The 18020-nt window shown below is 47.0% G+C and overlaps 1 protein-coding gene and 1 non-coding gene across 2 annotated transcripts in view; one reads left to right on the forward strand and one right to left on the reverse strand.

The window, feature by feature from the left end:
• BEGAIN (brain enriched guanylate kinase associated) overlaps window positions 1–18020 on the reverse strand; it is a 185240-nt gene that overhangs the window by 91383 nt on the left and 75837 nt on the right. The window lies entirely within an intron of this gene.
• Window positions 16187–16258, forward strand: TRNAV-UAC. Its single transcript has one exon. It is a non-coding gene; the product is annotated as a tRNA-Val (tRNA).

Raw genomic sequence — 18020 nt, forward strand, 5'->3', positions numbered from 1 at the left:
CGGCCCTTTCCCTCCCATGCGGGTGGCAAGGCAGGAGTCTCTGGCTGCAGCCCTCCTTCCTGAGCTGAGACAAGCTGAGTTGGAGGCTAAGAAGCCTGAGGGCTCTCCCAGACGCGGCAGCGGGGGCGGCGGGGGGGGAAGCACGCACGCGGCGGGGGGGGGGGCGGGGGGGGGGGGGGACCATTCTTTGGAGCCCAGGAAGACAGAGAGCCCTGTGTGGCTGGTGGGCGACCTGTGGGGGACACTGGCGAGAGGGAGGGGGACAGCGGCGGCCTTCAAAAGGGCCGGGGAGGGAGTCTGCTGGACGCCAACCAGGCTGGGAGGGCAGGTGATTTGGCTGCTGCATAGCTCAGTTTGCTACAGCGACACCTTCGGTCCATAAGACGCACTAACTTTTCCTCCCTCTTTTTGTGGAAGAAAAAGTGCGTCTTATAGTCCGAAAAATACGGTATCTTCCAGTTTAGGTCCTAAGAGTGCAAATAAAATTGCCTTGTCAGGGACAATGCCCCGTCAATATGTAACAAATAGAAAACTTTTGGATTGTCATTCAATTCCATATTGGAACATTCCAGTTTTGGTCCTATTTTATTTATTGTTTATTGCCTTACATATGTTATAAGGACTCTGTTGCTTGGTGTATTTTGTACTATTTGACCTCTGAAGAAGGCTCCTGTGAGCCAAAACGCATCAGGTCATACAGTGTCCTTTTTTGTGTATTTGTAAACTTTGAACATTTCACGAGGCTTTATTTGGGCCCCTACAAGGTTTTTATATGTCTTTGAAATAAACACTCTTTTGTATACTTACTTATGTTTTTAACTTTTGGCCCTCAATAAGTTTTCTAAACTTCCTTTGAAGGTTTGTACTCCCCTCCCGCTCTTTTTTGGGTGACCTTGGGTCAGTCATAACTTCTTTCAAAGCTGTTCTCTCAAGGGCAGTCCTAGAAAGAGCTCTCTCAGCCCCACCTACCTCACAGGGTGTCTGTTGTGGGGAAGGGAAGGAAGCAAGATTGTAAGCCGCTTTGAGATTCCTTCGGGTAGTGAAGGGTGGGGTATAAATCCAATTTCTTCTTCTTCTTCCTTTTAGCAGTGCTGAATGTAATATTACTTTGTACTTTTTAAAATAAACTCTTCTTTAGAAAAATATGTTTTTGAGAAACCAACAAACATCACCCAAAGGGTACAGCTGCCATGCTCCCTCTAAGCTGTGGAGTCCTGTGAGCAAAAATTCTACTTTGCGAACTACTGGCATTAAATCTGTGAGCAAGCGATTTGGCTACTGCATCAATTAGTTTGCTCTGGAGCCACCCTTCCTGAGCTGAGACAAAAAGGTGTGAGCCAGAGGCTAAAAAACTGTGAGCTAGCTCACACTAACTCAGCTTAGAGGGAACACTGGCTGCCACCACTATGAACTCCAAGCACACGGCATTCTGACATATACAGCCTTTGCATATGCAGGGCTACACTCCAGCTTTTGACCATCTTTTCCTTCTCCATGACTCCCTCTAACCCCCGCTAAGATTCTCGCTCACTCCAGTGACCATCAGGATACTTTTTATTTGGTCACCGTGTACATGCAGTGAAGAAAACAAATACCAACTCATGTATGCGATGGAAGAGACTGTCTCCAAGGTCAGATCTTGGTGTCCACGATACAAAAGAAAGAAACAGAAAAGGCAGGGGCAGCCATTAGGGAGGGCTGGCCTGTGACCCACTTGCAGAGGCTTCGCAACCCTCTTCTGGGTCCCAACCCAAAAGTTGGGAAGCTCTGCCTTACAGGTCCTTGGGAAGTGTCACTTATAGGATTCCTCTCCCTCCAACTATTGCTCCTTAATGATCAGTAAAAATGTGGAGAATGCACAATGTTGCTATGAATGCAGATATTATGCAGATGTTTTTGGTGATGTTCATTACTTGTTTCCTTTTGGGGAACAAGCACGGTTATTAATCAGTGATAGTACCGGTTATGAATTGCTGATGGAACCCAAAGTATTTTTGTGGAATTTGTTTTGAAGAATTATATTGGGTCTAACGATACAGAGTGACTGTGGCAAGAATGTCTGCCGCTGCAATATGGCAATCAAGGAATCCGCAATTAAGACATTAACTGGTGTAAAAGGATGCTCTAGGATACTCTAGGCTGATCCTGCATTGAGCAGGGGGTTGGACTAGATGGCCTGTATGGCCCCTTCCAACTCTGTGATTCTATGACCTGGACTGCTGCATCTCTAACCAAGTTAATTTATTACAAAAGGAAAATAAGAAGACCTCAATTGAAGCGGTTTGTAAAAAAAAAAGGGTTTTTGTCACTGAACCATGGAAAACAAAATTTTCTCATTCGGCACAATGATATGTATCAGCTTCTCTGTTTTAAACAATAATTATTTTTTAAAAATCTGTCGGTATACTGAAATTTGGGTCCTAAATGTTGTTCCTAAAATAATGCTGAGCAAAAAAGATTTTGGTGAAGGAGCAAACAAGATTCCCAGCAAGGTTCAAATGGTTACCATATTTCATATTAACCAGATATAGACTATGTTCCTGAGAAATAATCACATCTGCCTTCCTGCTCTACTTAAACAGTTCAGAATATTGTGACTCCAGGTTGTCAGTGCATACTTAATGGTGAATGCTGTGGGTTAACCACCACCACTATTGTAGAAGCCTAATCGGCGGAAAGAGAACCTGTCAGTGGAGTGAATGGAGAACTAGTTGAAGGAAAATGGTTGAAACTTTATTTCAGTGAGTATGTATGTGCTGACAACTGGGGATGTAGTAAATATGTTGTAATTTAGTGCATGTGACATAAAAGTATATTTTCAGTTTCACAGCTAAAGAGTACCATCTATCTGAAGAAGCAAAACGTGGACACGGCCGTGAAGCCAGCCGTGTATAGCTGCAGCTCATACAAGATGTAGAACCTTTGCTCTCCTGAAGTTTGTCTTTATACAAAGGATTTGTGGACTTTACTTGAGTTTTCCCTTTGTATCAAGTACTTTTTGATCCTAGCTCTTTAAGAATATATAAGGGTTTGTTTAACAAAGATTTAGAACTGTTTGAATTGTTTTGCACAATATAATCTTTCTGCTTTTGTTCGTAATTCATTCATGGAGTGTCTTTATATCGATACAATCTCCTCCCGTGAGCTCTCATTTTGATATACAATCCCCAGGTGGTAGCTAGAGATCTCCTGGAATTACAACTGATCTCTAGGAGACAGAGACCAGTTCCCCCGGAGAAAATGGCTGCTTTGGAAGGTGGAGTCTATGGCTTCATACCCCATTAAAGTCCCTTCCCTCCCCAAACCCCGCCCTCCTCGGGCTCCACTCCCAAAATCTGCAAGTATTTCCAAACCCAGATCTGGCAACCCTACCACACAGACTAAACAGTACCTCCATGGAACTGTTTCATGTCGAGAAGATGTCTCAGGAGAGAAAGGCTGAAGGTCCTTCTCCGCATGTGCCTCTCTGAATCAGGCAATGCACACATCAGAATTGAGGAGAACCTGCAACTCACATCTAACTCTTATGTCTGACACAGGATGGGGAGCCCAGACTCAAACTGTGTATTCAATAACATGTGAACTGGCAAACTAGTGTTGTGTCTTACTGCCCCCAAAATAAATAACCCCCCCCCCAAGCTAGATTGGAGTCCAGTAGCACCTTAGAGGTCAACAAGATTTTCAAGGTATAAGCTTTCAAGAGTATCTAACAAAGGGAGCTTTGACTCTTGAAAGCTTATACCCCCCAAATCTTGTTGGTCCGTAAGATGCTTCTGGACTCCAATCTAGCGGTTCTACTGAAGGCCAACACCGCTACTCTCTGAAACTATCCCCCAACCCTGAAAGTCCTAATGAGCTGCAGTTTGGAAGAGACTTGGAGGAAAGGAACCACCTCATAATTCCAGAATAACATAAAGGGCGCGATCACATGCACAATTTGCCGTGCCATAGATGCGAATGCCGGGCAGATTTAAAGGGCACGATCAGACACGAACATCGGGGAAGTGCCCCGTACCCATCAGCAACCCGTTTTGCTCTGCCACAGAACTGGAGTAAAAAGACATCAGGAAAAGTCTGGTAGCAAATGGGTTGCTGCGGGCCATGGATGGATTTTCCCCTCTCTGATCACTGCAGCACGCTCTCATGGCGTCGGGATGGTCTGATCAGGCCATCCGACTCTGTGCCGTTGTTTCCCCCCCTTCTCAGTATGCACATCATTGCACACTCCATAGGGAGCCCTCGGTGCTGAGATGCGACTCATCGATCCCCCATTTAAGCGCATCAGGAACAAACTGCAAAACCCCTCTCCTGACTCACCCGCGGTTGTGTCTGATCGTGCAGTGGCAGGCTGCCCCCGCGGCTTCAAAGGACGGTGTGATCACGCAACTGCAGGTCAAATTCCTCCAGGGGAAATAGCCTCGCTCCCCCCCCCCCACATTATCTCACACGTGTTACCGCCACCTAAGATTCTGCATAGCCCAAATCCCAAATTATATAATCACACTTCCTGTTTTTTTCCTTGCTTAGAAGGATAGCAAAACACAAGACTGTTTGATGAAACCAATTGAACGTCTGCTTACAGGGGTTCGGGATTTGTCTTCAAGTGTTGACTCCTTGGTTTTTCTTTCATAAGCAGGTTTCTTTCTTTTTCTATTCTTTCATGCGCTACAAACTGAGATTGCTGAGAACCTGAATTGAATAAGTCATCGTTTTAGGAAGCTTTCCAGAGGGCGCTTTGATCTCAAAATCATGTAAACACTCTGACTCATGTAGCTATATGTAGTATGTAGCTGCTTGAACATCTGGAAAAACCATAAAGCCAAGAGCTCAAGAAGCTGGAACAACTCTATCGGTTAAGAATCAAAATATCTATTCAATGCACAGCACCCTCGGCAACACTCATTTTAGCAGCTAATTCTAGGCCTGGCGTGATCTGGTCCATGGGGTCGCGAAGAGTCGGACTCGACTGTGCGACTGAACAACAACAACTAGGCAACTCTCTTTTTTGGACTTTGCAAATACATCTATTTTTGTGACATTTTGCTCCTTCCCTTTTTCTGCGCTAGTTTACTAGTTACAAAGAGGAAGGGAGCACTGCAGCAACAGGATCTAACCCCTGGAAATGTCAAGGTCACCCAGGAGTGGTTGAGGAAAGCACCGTGGAACTCCTTAAGCAATTATACAGCATCTAGACTCAAACTACACAATAAACCATAGTTTGTGCAACAAATTCTTATTAGTTTCCTACAGGGATTCTCAACCTTATTGAGCCTGTTAGCACTTTTAGGGTATTGAGAAAGCTACCACGAAATGGCTGCCATGGAGGTAGGGAATTACAAAATAGTGGGAGGGAAGAAGAAGAAGAGGAGGAGGAGGAGGAGAAGATTGGATTTATACCCCACCCTTCACTCGGAGTCTCAGAGTGGCTTACAAACTCCTTTCCCTTCCCCTCCCCACAACAGACACCCTGTGGGGTAAGTGAGGCTGAGAAAGCTCTGAGAGAACTGACCTTTCAAGAATATCTCTGACAGAACTATGGCTTGCCCAAGGTCATCAGCAGCTGCAAGTGGAGAAGTGGGGAATCAAACACAGTTCTCCCAGATTAGAATCCATGCACTTAACTACTACACCAAACTGGCCAAGTATTTCCTGATAATGGGGTGAGTTATTTCCAAATGGACTCCCCCTGCGGAACCCAAAGTGATGCCTTGGGGGTCTTTTAAAACACTTCCTACTCTGACGAGGTGGTAGAAAGCCAGGATTGACATTTTACTTTGTTGAAGGAGCAAGTAGGAGCCAGAAAGCACACCAGTAGGCTCCATGGGACCAGGGTACCATACTGGGGATATCTGGCCTGCCAGATATAAGTAACAAATTGGGATTCGTGTGTAACGTTAATTCTAGCATGTCTGTTTCTTTCCTCTGCTCCCGCCTCTCAGTAGGAAAGATGTCTTCCTTATATTGCCATGTCTGCAGAAGTTTTGATGTCACAACTAACTACAGTTTGTCTAGACACACTTTAGAAACCACGGTTTCCTTTGATCTTGACATACGGTCAATGTTCCTGTACTTTACTTTTGTGGGGATTTTGTGCACAGAAAAAGGTAAGGTAAATGATAAATAGTCAAGCCTGTAATGATGCTCTTTCAAGATACAGCAGCTTCAGACAAGCTGAAGGGCTGTCAAGAAAAGGATTTCTGTGGCTTTGTGATAAAACAGGAGGAGGCATGGCTTCCACAAAGATAAACAAGTTCTTATCCTGATGGGGCGAGCAGCTGAAACGGCTTACAGTTTTAATCTGCCACAATCAAAGTGTTTATGTTTCATGCTTTTTGCACACAATATTTCCCATTAATGTGCCCGAGGCCATTTCCAAATTAAATTATGCAATGGAGGAAAAACAACATAAGCCGCATAAATGCATCATAAAACAATATAAAAGCAGCACAAAAAGCTTTGTCAGCAACACCGACATAGATCTGAAAATCAGCAGCGAGAATTCTGATAGAACAATGGATGGAATTAAACGACAGAAAGAACCATATCGAAAAGTACCTAATGGGGAAAGACAGGTTGCTTACCTGTAACTGGTGATCTTCGAGTGGTCATCTGTGCATTCACACCCTTGGGAATACTGCGCCTGCGCTGAACCTTCTCGGTACCGGTAGCTAGCAAAAGGGATTTTCGCGCCTCTCCCAGGTCACGCGCCGGCTCCACTGCGCATGACCAAGGAGGGGCACGCAGATCCCGCCAGTTCCTTCTGACCGCCGCCCAACAGCCTTCAAAGAAACAAGATGAAGGGCCGAGAGCAGAGGGGAAGGAGGGCGGGTGGTGTGAATGCACAGATGACCACTCGAAGATCACCAGTTACAGGTAAGCAACCTGTCTATCTTCTTCGTGGTCTCTGTGCATCACACCCTTGGGAGAATAGCAAGCAATAACTCTTCCCTGGAGGAGGGGCCGAGGCCCTACACCTGCGCCGTCTGCAAAATAGACCGACCCAACGCCACACGACGAGAAGACCGGACATCAAGGGCATAATGCTTCACGAAGGTGAGCGGAGTAGCCCAAGTCGCAGCGTTGCAGATGTCCTCCAATGGCATCCCTCTCAGGAAAGCTGTGGAAGCCGCCACCGCCCTTGTAGAGTGGGCGCGAAGTTGACCTGGAAGAGGTCTCTTAGCCAAAGCGTAACATAGCTTGATTACTTCCACAATCCACCTGGACAGCGTCTGGGAAGAGATCTTCTTCCCTAGGGAGGGCATACTGTGAGCAACAAACAAGGCTGGAGACTGACGAAAAGACTTGGTCCTGCCCAAATAGAACAGCAACGCCCTCTTAACATCCAGAGAGTGCAATTTCCGTTCCTCTTCATTGGCAGGAGACGGGAAAAATGACGGCAAAACTATATCTGAACGTAGATGAAACTCCGAAACGACTTTCGGTAAGAAGGAGATGTCCAAAGACAACGACACCCCATGAGGGGAAAAAATCAAGTATGGTGGATCACACCTTAAAGCAGACAACTCACTGACTCGACGAGCAGAAGTAATGGCCACCAGAAACGCAGTCTTGAGCGATAACAACTTTAGAGAGCAAGTGGCCAGTGGTTCGAAGGGTTTTCCCATCAAAAACCGCAAAACTAAAGCCAAATCCCAGGCCGGAGTCGGAGAACGACGGGGAGGGTACAGGCGAATAAGACCTTTACAAAACTGTTTCGTCTGAGGATGCGAGAAAACTGAAAACCCATCAATAGATGGATGAAAAGCTGACACCGCAGCTAAATACACCTTAACTGAAGAAAAACTGAGTCCCAAGTCCATTCTGGACAAAATAAACGCAAAAATAGACCTCAAATCCACTGGCGGAGGAGGTAAATTGGAAGAACTCAAGTACTGTAGGAATAAATCCCACTTCTTTGCGTAAGACGTCCTAGTAGACAGTTTACGACAATTCAACAGGACCTCATTGATACGGTCATCCATCACTGAAAGCGTATTTCCCATAGAGTCAACTTGAGACTCAGAGGATCGTAGTGAAGGACCTGGCCTTCCTGAGCTTGGAGGAGATCCAACTCCTGCGGGAAGTGTACGAAGGATCCCTTGGCTAACCGCAGCAGTGTCGGAAACCACACCTGCCGAGGCCACCAGGGGGCTACCAGGAGACAATGGGGCTTGTCCTGTTGTATTTTCACAAGCACCCTGTGGAGCAGCGGAATCGGAGGAAATAGGTATAGAAAGTCGTGAGCCCACGACATCAACAGACCGTCCCCCATTGACAGAGGGTCCAACCCCGCTCTGGAGCAAAACCTGGGACACTTCTTGTTCAATCGAGTTGCAAAAACATCGATGTGGGGATGTCCCAGATGTTGAAAAAGAGGAAGGAGATACTTTGAGTTCAACTCCCATTCGTGGTCCGATGCTCCCCCTCTGCTCAGGAAATCCGCTTGTTGGTTCAAAGTTCCTGGCAGATGGGCAGCTTGGAGAGTGATGTTCCAATGAAGGCACTCTTCCCATATGTCCATAGCTAGCCTGCAAAGGGACCTGGACACGGTCCCGCCCTGGCGATTGATATAAGCCATCGCAGTTGTGTTGTCCGTAAAAATCAACACAGCTTTTCCTACAACCTGTCTGAGTAAGGATCTGAGGGCAAATTTTACGGCCAGCAGTTCCAGATAGTTGATATGATGACTCTTCCAAAGGGGTTGCCATGGAGCACCCACACAAGTGTCGTCTGTATGAGCACCCCAACCCCACAGGGAGGCATCTGTGGTGATGGACATTACGGGAACGATCGGTTGGAACGGTGCACCCGCCAACAGATTGGTGTCCACGAGCCACCACTGCAGGGAGACGAGGACCTGCGGAGGCACTACCAGTTGAAGGCTCGGAGGATGGATGGAAGGGCGAAATTTCTTTAGAAACCACAGCTGCAACGGGCGCATGCGAAGGCGTGCATATTCGATCACGGAAGTGGTGGCTGCCATGAGACCCAAGATCCGCTGAATGTGGACCGCTGATGTCACGTTGGACTGGAACAAACGTTGAATTTCCAGACGAATGGTATCTGCCCGTTGGCGAGGAAGGTACGCCCGAGTGGCTAGGGAGTCTATGACAGCTCCTATGAACTGCACGCGAGTTGCAGGTTGCAGCATGGATTTCTGTAAATTCACCAGAATTCCAAGGGAGGATAGGACCGACAATGTGATGGTGATGTGCTGAAGGAGACATTCTCTTGAATCTGCCACCATCAACCAGTCGTCTATATACGGAAAGATCTGAATGCCCTGAAGGCGAAGATGAGCGACGACAACCACCATTACCTTCGTAAAAACCCTGGGGGCGGTAGAGAGCCCGAATGGAAGGGCTTTGAATTGGTAATGGTCCTCCCCGACTGCGAATCTGAGGAACTTTCTGTGACGAGGATGGATGGAGACGTGAAAATAAGCGTCTTTGAGATCTAAAGTGACCATCCAAGTCCCTGGAGACAGGAGTGGTAAAATGCTTTGCAACGTGGTCATGCGAAACTTTCTGTAAATGATGAACCGATTGAGAAAACGAAGGTCCATGATTGGACGAAGTCCTCCGTCCTTCTTGGGGACCGTGAAATATTTGGAATAAATCCCGCGGCAACAATCCGCCATCGGGACTTTCTCTATAGCGTTTTTTTGTGTCAGCGATTGTACCTCCTGTAGCAGGGCAGGAGACGCCGGGGTTCTGATAAAACGGGAGATTTTGGGAGTCAGAGAAAACTCTATGAGATAGCCATCTCTTATTATAGAGTGCACCCATTTGTCCGTAGAAATGGCGAGCCATGCGTGCAGGAAGGGTGCAAGGCGAGTCTGAGCAGTAAGGTTGAAGTCAAAGTCCCTGTTTGGGATTCTTAGGGAATTTCGACTTATAGGCACCGGACGATTGTCCCTTATTTTTCGGGGGAAAAGACCGTGACTGAGAGGGAGGTCTTTGCCATTGATCCGTAGGTGATTTGTTGTACGGTTGCCTGGTCGACCAAGGTTGCCTAGGCCACTGCTTGGATTTCGAGTATTTGGTCGTGGGGGAGATCCCCAAACTCTTGGACGTCTTGATACTCTTATCCATTTCCTGCAGAACCGTGTCAGTGGTGGAGCTAAACAATCCAGAACCTTCAAAGGGAAGGTCTTCCACCGAGGATCTGGTGTCATATGGCAATGATGAAGAGCGGAGCCAGGCATGTCTGCGTAACGCTACAGAGGTTGCTAGAGTCTTACTAGCGGATTCCAGGGAATGCTTGGCAGCACTAATTTGGTGTCTAGCCAAGACCATCCCTTCATTCTGAATCCTTTTAATCTGAGGTTGGCACTCTTTGGGCACGTGCGGGAGGAAATCATTCAAACGCTTCCATAAATTGAATTGATAACGGCCCATGCAGGCGGCATAGTTCGCCGTTTTAATGCCCATTGCACCGACAGTGTAGAATTTTCTACCAACCGAATCCAACTTTTTTCCTTCTTTGTCTGATGGAGTAGAGTGGCTCGCTTTTCCTTTCGTGGACGAGGAAACGACCAAAGAATTGGGCTTAGGATGTGTGTATAAAAACTCAGCCCCTGATTCCTGGACCTTGTACATGTGATCCAGACGCTTATTAGAGACATTAATGGAGGCTGGACGAGTCCAAAAGTCCTTGGTAGTTTGCAAGAGAACTTTTGTCATTGGTAGAGCCACGGAGGGCGAAGTGTTAGAGTGCATAATGTCAAAAACGTTATCATCCACAAAACTGGCAACGAGAGTAGGAGTCATAGATAGATCTAATGCCATGCGTTGAATAAAATCTCCATAAGACTTAACATCCTCTGATGGAGAAATAGGTAAATCCGCTTCCACATCTTGCGAGGTGGGCTGTGCATCTACATCCTCGATATGTTCAGAAAAGCCATCTGAATCGGAGGATACATTGGATGGTTCTGGAGATGATTCGAGTAATTCAGGTTGAGACGGTGCCGGTGTGTTAATCGGGGGCACAACCGGGTCTGGTGGATGCGTCGGTATCGACTGCTTCGATACCGATGGTCGATCTTGAAAGCGCGAAATGCGGGATGACACCGACTGACGATCCCATTCAGGTGGGGGTGGTATCGGGAGTGCCCAAGGGTATGGGTATCGATTCCCGTACAAATAATGCCATTGCCTCTCATCCCAAGTCAGGGGAGGAGAAGTTGGTCGGTGCCGATCCTCGACTCCACGTTCTGGGGAGGCATGAGAGGATTGACGGCTCGACATATCAGATTGCGACTGATTTGTCTGTTGAGTAAGGTCGATGTCGAGATCCGAACCGATCGGGTGAGGTTCTTGCGTGGGATCTCGACCCTGACTAGCCGAAACCTTATGGACTTTGGGTTTGTCCGTTTTAGGTTTCTTCGACTGCTGTGAGTCTTTGCCCTGCTTCCGGATCTTGGAAGGTACGGGGTGGTCCTTTATCGGCGTCGATCGTTTCGGTGCCGAAGCATCGATTGCGACCGTCGACGTCGATGGTCCCGAAACGGGAGGACAAGTGTCCGCAGCCAAGGTGGACATCGAGGCGTGCCCGGACGTGTCCAACGGTGAAGAGGACTGTGGAGATAGTGCCTTCTCCATCAGGGCCAAGTGTAGACGAGCTGCCCTGTTTTTTCTCGTCTGGTTCGAAAACTTTCGGCAATGTCTGCACTTAGAGACACAGTGCGACTCCCCTAAACAAACGAGGCAAAGCGAGTGCCCGTCGGTGGGGGATATTTTAAGGCCGCAAGTCCTACACCGTTTGAAACAACCCCACCGCGGGGCCATAGGCCAGCGGGAGGGGAACGTAAATAAAGAACAAACACCGAAAGAAAAATGCTAACTACAAAAATAAAGAAAGAGAAACTAACTAAACGCAAGTTTAGCAAAAAAAGTTTGGTACTTAGCAGACCGAGGCAGAAGGCGTCCTACCAGCGCGGCGGTCAGAAGAGAACTGGCGGGATCTGCGTGCCCCTCCTTGGTCATGCGCAGTGGAGCCGGCGCGTGACCTGGGAGAGGCGCGAAAATCCCTTTTGCTAGCTACCGGTACCGAGAAGGTTCAGCGCAGGCGCAGTATTCCCAAGGGTGTGATGCACAGAGACCACGAAGAAGATAAAATAGTTGGGCAACAACAGGTTCATTAACTAGGCTTCAAAAACCTGGAGCTACAAGAAGCCCTTTCATTCATGGCTACCCACCTCACTAATGTATTTGTGCTTCTATTGTCTGTGAATTATCAGTATATGCTAGGTATGAAAAATGGAGATGAATTTACTACTGCTGCTACTACTACTACTACTACTACTACTACTACTTATTATTATTATTATTATTATTGTGTGCCATCAAGTCGCAACCAACTCATGGTGACCCCTCTAAGCTGAGTTAGCGTGAGCTAGCTCACAGTTTTTTAGCCTCCGGCTCACACATTTTTGTCTTAGCTCAAGAAGAATGGCTCCAGAGCAAACTAATTTATGCAGCAGCCAAATCGCTTGCTCACAACTTTAGTACCAGTTGCTCACAAAGTAGAATTTTTGCTCACAAGACTCCACAGCTTAGAGGGAACATTGGCAACCACAGAATTTTCAAGATAAGAAGTGAACAGAGGTGGTTTGCCATAGCTTTCCTCTGCATAACAACCCTGGACTTCCTTGGCGGTCTCCCATCCAAGTATTAACCATGGCCAACTCTGCTTAGCTTTCAAGCTCTGACAAGATCTGATTAAGCTGGGCTATCAGGCTGCTAATAACAATTACCTCCTTTCAACAGATCATCTACTTGAATTACTCCATCCCTCACTGGAAACCTGTGGCCCTTCTCAGTCGTAATAGCTACTGTTACTTGCTTCACAGTCCTCCAAGAGGTAAGACGTTCCAATGCCAGAGCTTATCCGTACAGGTTCACTTTGGAGGAGAGACTTATTTACAAAACAATACAGATAGAGCACAAGTGGAAGCAAAGACTACACCTACACCACATCAAATCTTCAGAGACAGTGAGAGAACGCCTGTCCACATGTTACAATTAATGCCCATAGAACCTGTGCACACTTGATTTTTAAAAAAATACATACATTAATTCTCATGTAGCATTCTATGCATGTACAGCTCAATGTGTGATACAAATGCCAGCTTTAGCTAGGTACCACTTCCTGGTTTCAATTGCAAAGGGAACACGTGTTGGTTCTTTCTTATAAACAAAAAATGAACACCCATGCAAGTTGTGTGTTCACTGTAACAAGCACGGGCAGAGATCCTGCACCCTGAAGATGCTTCAAGATAACTCACGACAGTGTATTCTTCTCTCTCTCTGTCTCTTCTAGAGTCAGATTTATTCTTTTTTTATATGTACACCAATGCTCCCTCTAAGCTGTGGAATCTTGTGAACAAAAACTCTACTTTGTGAGCTACTGACATTAAAGCTGTTAGTGAGCGATTTGGCTACTGCATAATTAGTTTGCTCTGGAGCCATCCTTCCTGAGCTAAGACAAACATGTGTGAGCCAGAGGCTAAAAAACTGTGAACCAGCTCACACTAAGCTTAGAGGGAACACTGACACACACATATTTCTGCTCCCTCCCTTTAGCTGGAGGTGGTGTTCATCTTGGACGCAGCCAGCTCCTAGTGATTAAGGTCCACTGAGAACATACTTAGGTCCCGTTCACACGAGGCGATTTGGCCCGGGAGCGGGACAGTTCGGGGGCGGGTCAAACCGGCGCGATCATACCAGAACATCTGTAAAGCGCCGTGATACCGTCCCCGAACTGGCCCATTCCCGGGAAAAAGCGCCTCAAACTGAACCACCTACCTCGGTGGTTCAAACAGAAGAGGCGCTTCTTCCCGGGCGTTTGATTGCCGGCGCGACTTTGCGCCGGCACAACCCCGGGCCAGAGCCGAACTGCGCATGTTCCGACATGCGCAGTTCGGTCGGCTCCCGGTTAGAGCCGTCTTTTCTCTCCGGCGTTTGATCGCGCCGGGGAGAAAAGGCGGCTCGGCCGGGGGATCCGTGGGATCCCGCCGAGCCATATCAACGTTGGCGCGGCTTTTAAAAGCCGCGCCTTTTCCCCTGCGTGTGGCAGGGGCCTTACAGTCACTGAGAAACTTTACCAGTCTTCTATCACAGACTCTGTCTCCCCCTTCCCCCGAGGCATGCTACTTTCACTCAAGCCTGCAGGATAGACCGGATCACAGTAACCAGAACTGAGCAGGTAGGGAAGGTGGAGTTTGTAGCTATGTAATTTTGGGGGAGCCCCAGCTGCCTTAGTTAAAAACAAATAAACACAAAATTCATATCCTAAAAGCAACCCATCATTATTTCAATGGAAGCTCTGAGCTGGCACAGAGGGGACAGGACCTGCTTCGCTTGGTAAAAAAAGCCCCTTTTCTCTTTTGAGGTGACAGAAATCCCCCCTTAATGGGGGGGAGGAGCAGGGAAGTGCAAAACGTCCTCCCCCACCCTCTCCCCTGCCTCCCCGGATTTCCCAACCAAGCAAAATTTCCTCGCTACGCCCCTGCCTGGAATGCGTTTATGGGCACAAACACACACTCACAGAGAGCTCAGTGGAACCTTTTGCTGATTGCCACGTTGGGGTCAGGAAGCAATTTTTCTTCAGGCCAGTTTGGCCCAGGATCATGGAGGTTTCTTTGTCATCCTCTGGGTGTGGAACAGCAGTCACTGCAGGTGTGGATGGGGAGTTATTTGTGAATTTCCTGCATTATGCAGGGGGTTGGACTAGATGACCCTGGAAGTTCCTTCCAACTCTATGATTCTACATCTTCTACATCTACATCTTTTAGAAGCTTTCTCCCTCCCTTCTCCTGTCCCTTTGTTTTTTGCCCTACATTGTTGTGCTTTGTGTTGTGAGTTACTTTGAGTCCCCATTGTGGATAAAGGTGAGATAGAAATGAATAAATGACCGAATGTCACAAGTTAATACCTCCTTCCAATCTTAGTTGGGGCAAATCAGTGGTTCATGTGCTATGGTCCTGTCTCCAGTTCAAAGGACCTTGGATAGCAGGTCAAGGAGAGATATCTTGCAGAGATGATACTGATCAGACCAGACAGTACTGAGGAATTTACATATTTTTTTCGGGGGGGGGGGGGAGGGTCCCACAAAATTTCACACTAGATTCAACTCAGAAAGATCTATGTATATTCCAGGTTGCAACCTGGTAACTCCACTCATCTCTAGGATCTACTGCCATTGGGAAATTTCCCCCCTTTTTTCCAGTATGCTTATATTTATTCTACTTTTTTCCCCTTCAAATCCTTGTCTTCTTCAACTTTCTGGGCTGTACTATGTTGAAATAAGATCAGAAAAGGCACATAACTTTAGAGGCACTAATTAGCAGGAAGCACATGGAAAGCCAATGCCACTGGAAGTAAATATTTATCCTTAATTCTGCAAAAAAAAAAAAAAAAGGATAGTTTTCTTTCATCCTGTTAGTGGGAGAAATATTGCTAGTATGCCGATTTCACGCATCTCTTAATTAGGCTACTTAATCAGAATGCTTTTGATCTGAACACCATTGTTCCTCATTGGGATCTACAGGGCATTCACTGAGCTAAGATTAAACCCTATGGAAATCCAAATGCATCTGCTCTGAGGCTTACAGAGAAGGAATATCTTTTTTTTTTTAATTACCTGGAAAAAAATTCCATTGATGCTATCTCACAACAAGGCTAGGTTGCATAAATGAAACTTTTTAGAACTTTTAAATTATTTGTTCAACAATCTGGAAAAACAATGCTTCTACGTGCTGGGGTACTTTCAGGGAAGAGCCAGGTATCCCCCTAAACAAGGGGCTGCTGCAGTAAACAGCAGCATCTCTGTGTTGCAGTTCCGTTCTACTCCCCTACAACATGGGACAATGTGTGGTTTTATCATTTTTTTCTGCCTCTGCACCAGTGCTCCCACTAAGCTGTGGCGCCTTGTGAGCAAAAACTCTACTTGGTGAACTACTGGTATTAAAGGTGTGAGCGAGCCAGTTGGCTGCTGCATCAATTAGTCTGCTCTGGAGCCGTCCTTAAATAAACTAAGACAAAAATGTGTGAGCCGGAGGCTAAAAAAACTGAGCTAGCTCACATTAACTCCGCTTAGAGGGAACACTGCTCTGCACTGTCTCCCCCACAGCTAATGCTGAGGAGACGAGGTGGGAAAACACACCACACGACAAGGGAGAGGAGCTGTGGCTCAGTGGTACAGCATCTGCTTTACATGCAGAAGGTCCCAGGTTCAGTCCCTGGCATCTCCAGATAAAATAACTGAATGAGAGGTGATGTGAAAGACCTCTCCCTGAAAACCTGGAGGGCCACTGCCGGTCTGAGCAGACAAAGATCTAATTCAGTATAAGGCAGCTTCATGTGTTCAATGTATGTGTAACTGTACAGGAGAAAGAAAAGGAAACACAAAATGGTGATGCTGTAAGTGAGGGGACAACAAAGGTTTGTCCTCAACTAAGGTAAAGGTAAAGGTTCCCTTTCTCGAAAGCCAGTCGAATCCGACTCTAGGGTTGCGGTGCTCATCTCCGTTTCAAAGCCGAAGAGCCAGCGCTGTCCGAAGACGTTTCCGTGGTCATGTGGCCGGCATGACTAAACACCAAGGCGCACAGAAGGCTGTTACCTTCCCACTGAAGTGGTACCTATTTATCTACTTGCAATTTCTTGCTTTCGAACTGCTAGGTTGGCAGGAGCTGGAACTAGAGCTCACTCCGTCATGCGGCACCCGGGTCTCGAACTGCTGAACTACCGACCTTCCACAGCCTGCAGTTCAGCATCTTAACCACTTGAGCCACTGCAGCCCCTTGTCCTCAACTAGTCGCCCACAAACTGCAGGCAAGGAGACAGTCGCCTGGCTACCAGAGAGGCTGAAGTGTGCCTTGATAAATGAAACCAACGTGCATCCTCTTTGGAGGCCACTTCACTCCACCACCAGTCTTTGCTGCAAGGAACATTCAACTGAACTAAGGCTTGTGACTTGGATCCTTCAAAAAACATTAACCGGAATGTGATTTTCCCAACTGCCCTCTCCTGGTGCAGCCCCATAATGCTACCTGAAACTTTGGGAAGAAGAACAGTAGGTTTGTATATCTCACTTGTCTCTACCTTAAGGAGTCTCGGAGCAGCTTACAATCTCCTTCCCTTCCTCTCCCCACAACAGTCGCGAGGTAGGCGGGGCTTGGAGATTTCTGAGAGAGCTGTGACTGGCCCAAGGTTGCCCAGCAGGCTTCATGCGGAGAACAAGTGGAGAATCAAACCCAGTTCTCCAGATTGGAGTCCCACACTCCTAACCACTACATCACGCTGGGGGCAGGGGGCAGGATCCACCAGGAGAAGCATGAAGGGGAATCTGCAGTGGAGGGGGGACGACCAGCAAATATTCCCCCCTTCAACCAGCAGAAATGCCCCATGCGATCCAGCTTGCTGTGTTGATGCAGCCTCCTTCTGTCTACTTCTTTTTACATGGTCCTTTAACAAGGGTTGTGGGAATAGTTGCTGGGCTAGCAAGAAATAACAACACAGACTAGTTTGTTCGTCATCTTAATACATTTAGCTTGAGTCGTAAAGAAATCCCAGATTTTTTATTGCTCAGTAGAGTATTCCTGCCATTGCTAATGAAGGATACTTCAACTGCTTCCGCAACAGTTACTAAAGAAGGGAAAGACAAATGTAATTGCTTTTAAAGAAAAGTTTACAATCATCAGGCCTACTAAATGCATGGATTATCCAGGGGGTTGTCAGTTTCCCCGCCCACAGGATGGGGTGGGGGGTGGGAAAGGCAACTGACATTCTTATGGCCATGTGCTGAGAGATCCCTGTGACAGGGCAAAGAGCATGTAAATTATGCCACTCTGTCAGATTAAAAATCAAGACTCATGTTTACGAATGAGACTTTAAACTAGTGACCGGAACCTCCCCCGCTTCAGCTCAGTTTGTAGTTATATAAAAATTATGAGCTGTTTTGCTTATTTTGCTTTTTGCTAAGCAAAATATTAACTGTTCTGATAAATGTTGGAA

This window comes from Gekko japonicus, unplaced genomic scaffold, assembly GCF_001447785.1.
Source record: "Gekko japonicus isolate JY-2015 unplaced genomic scaffold, Gekko_japonicus_V1.1 scaffold44, whole genome shotgun sequence".
In the NCBI taxonomy this organism is placed as follows: domain Eukaryota; kingdom Metazoa; phylum Chordata; class Lepidosauria; order Squamata; family Gekkonidae; genus Gekko; species Gekko japonicus.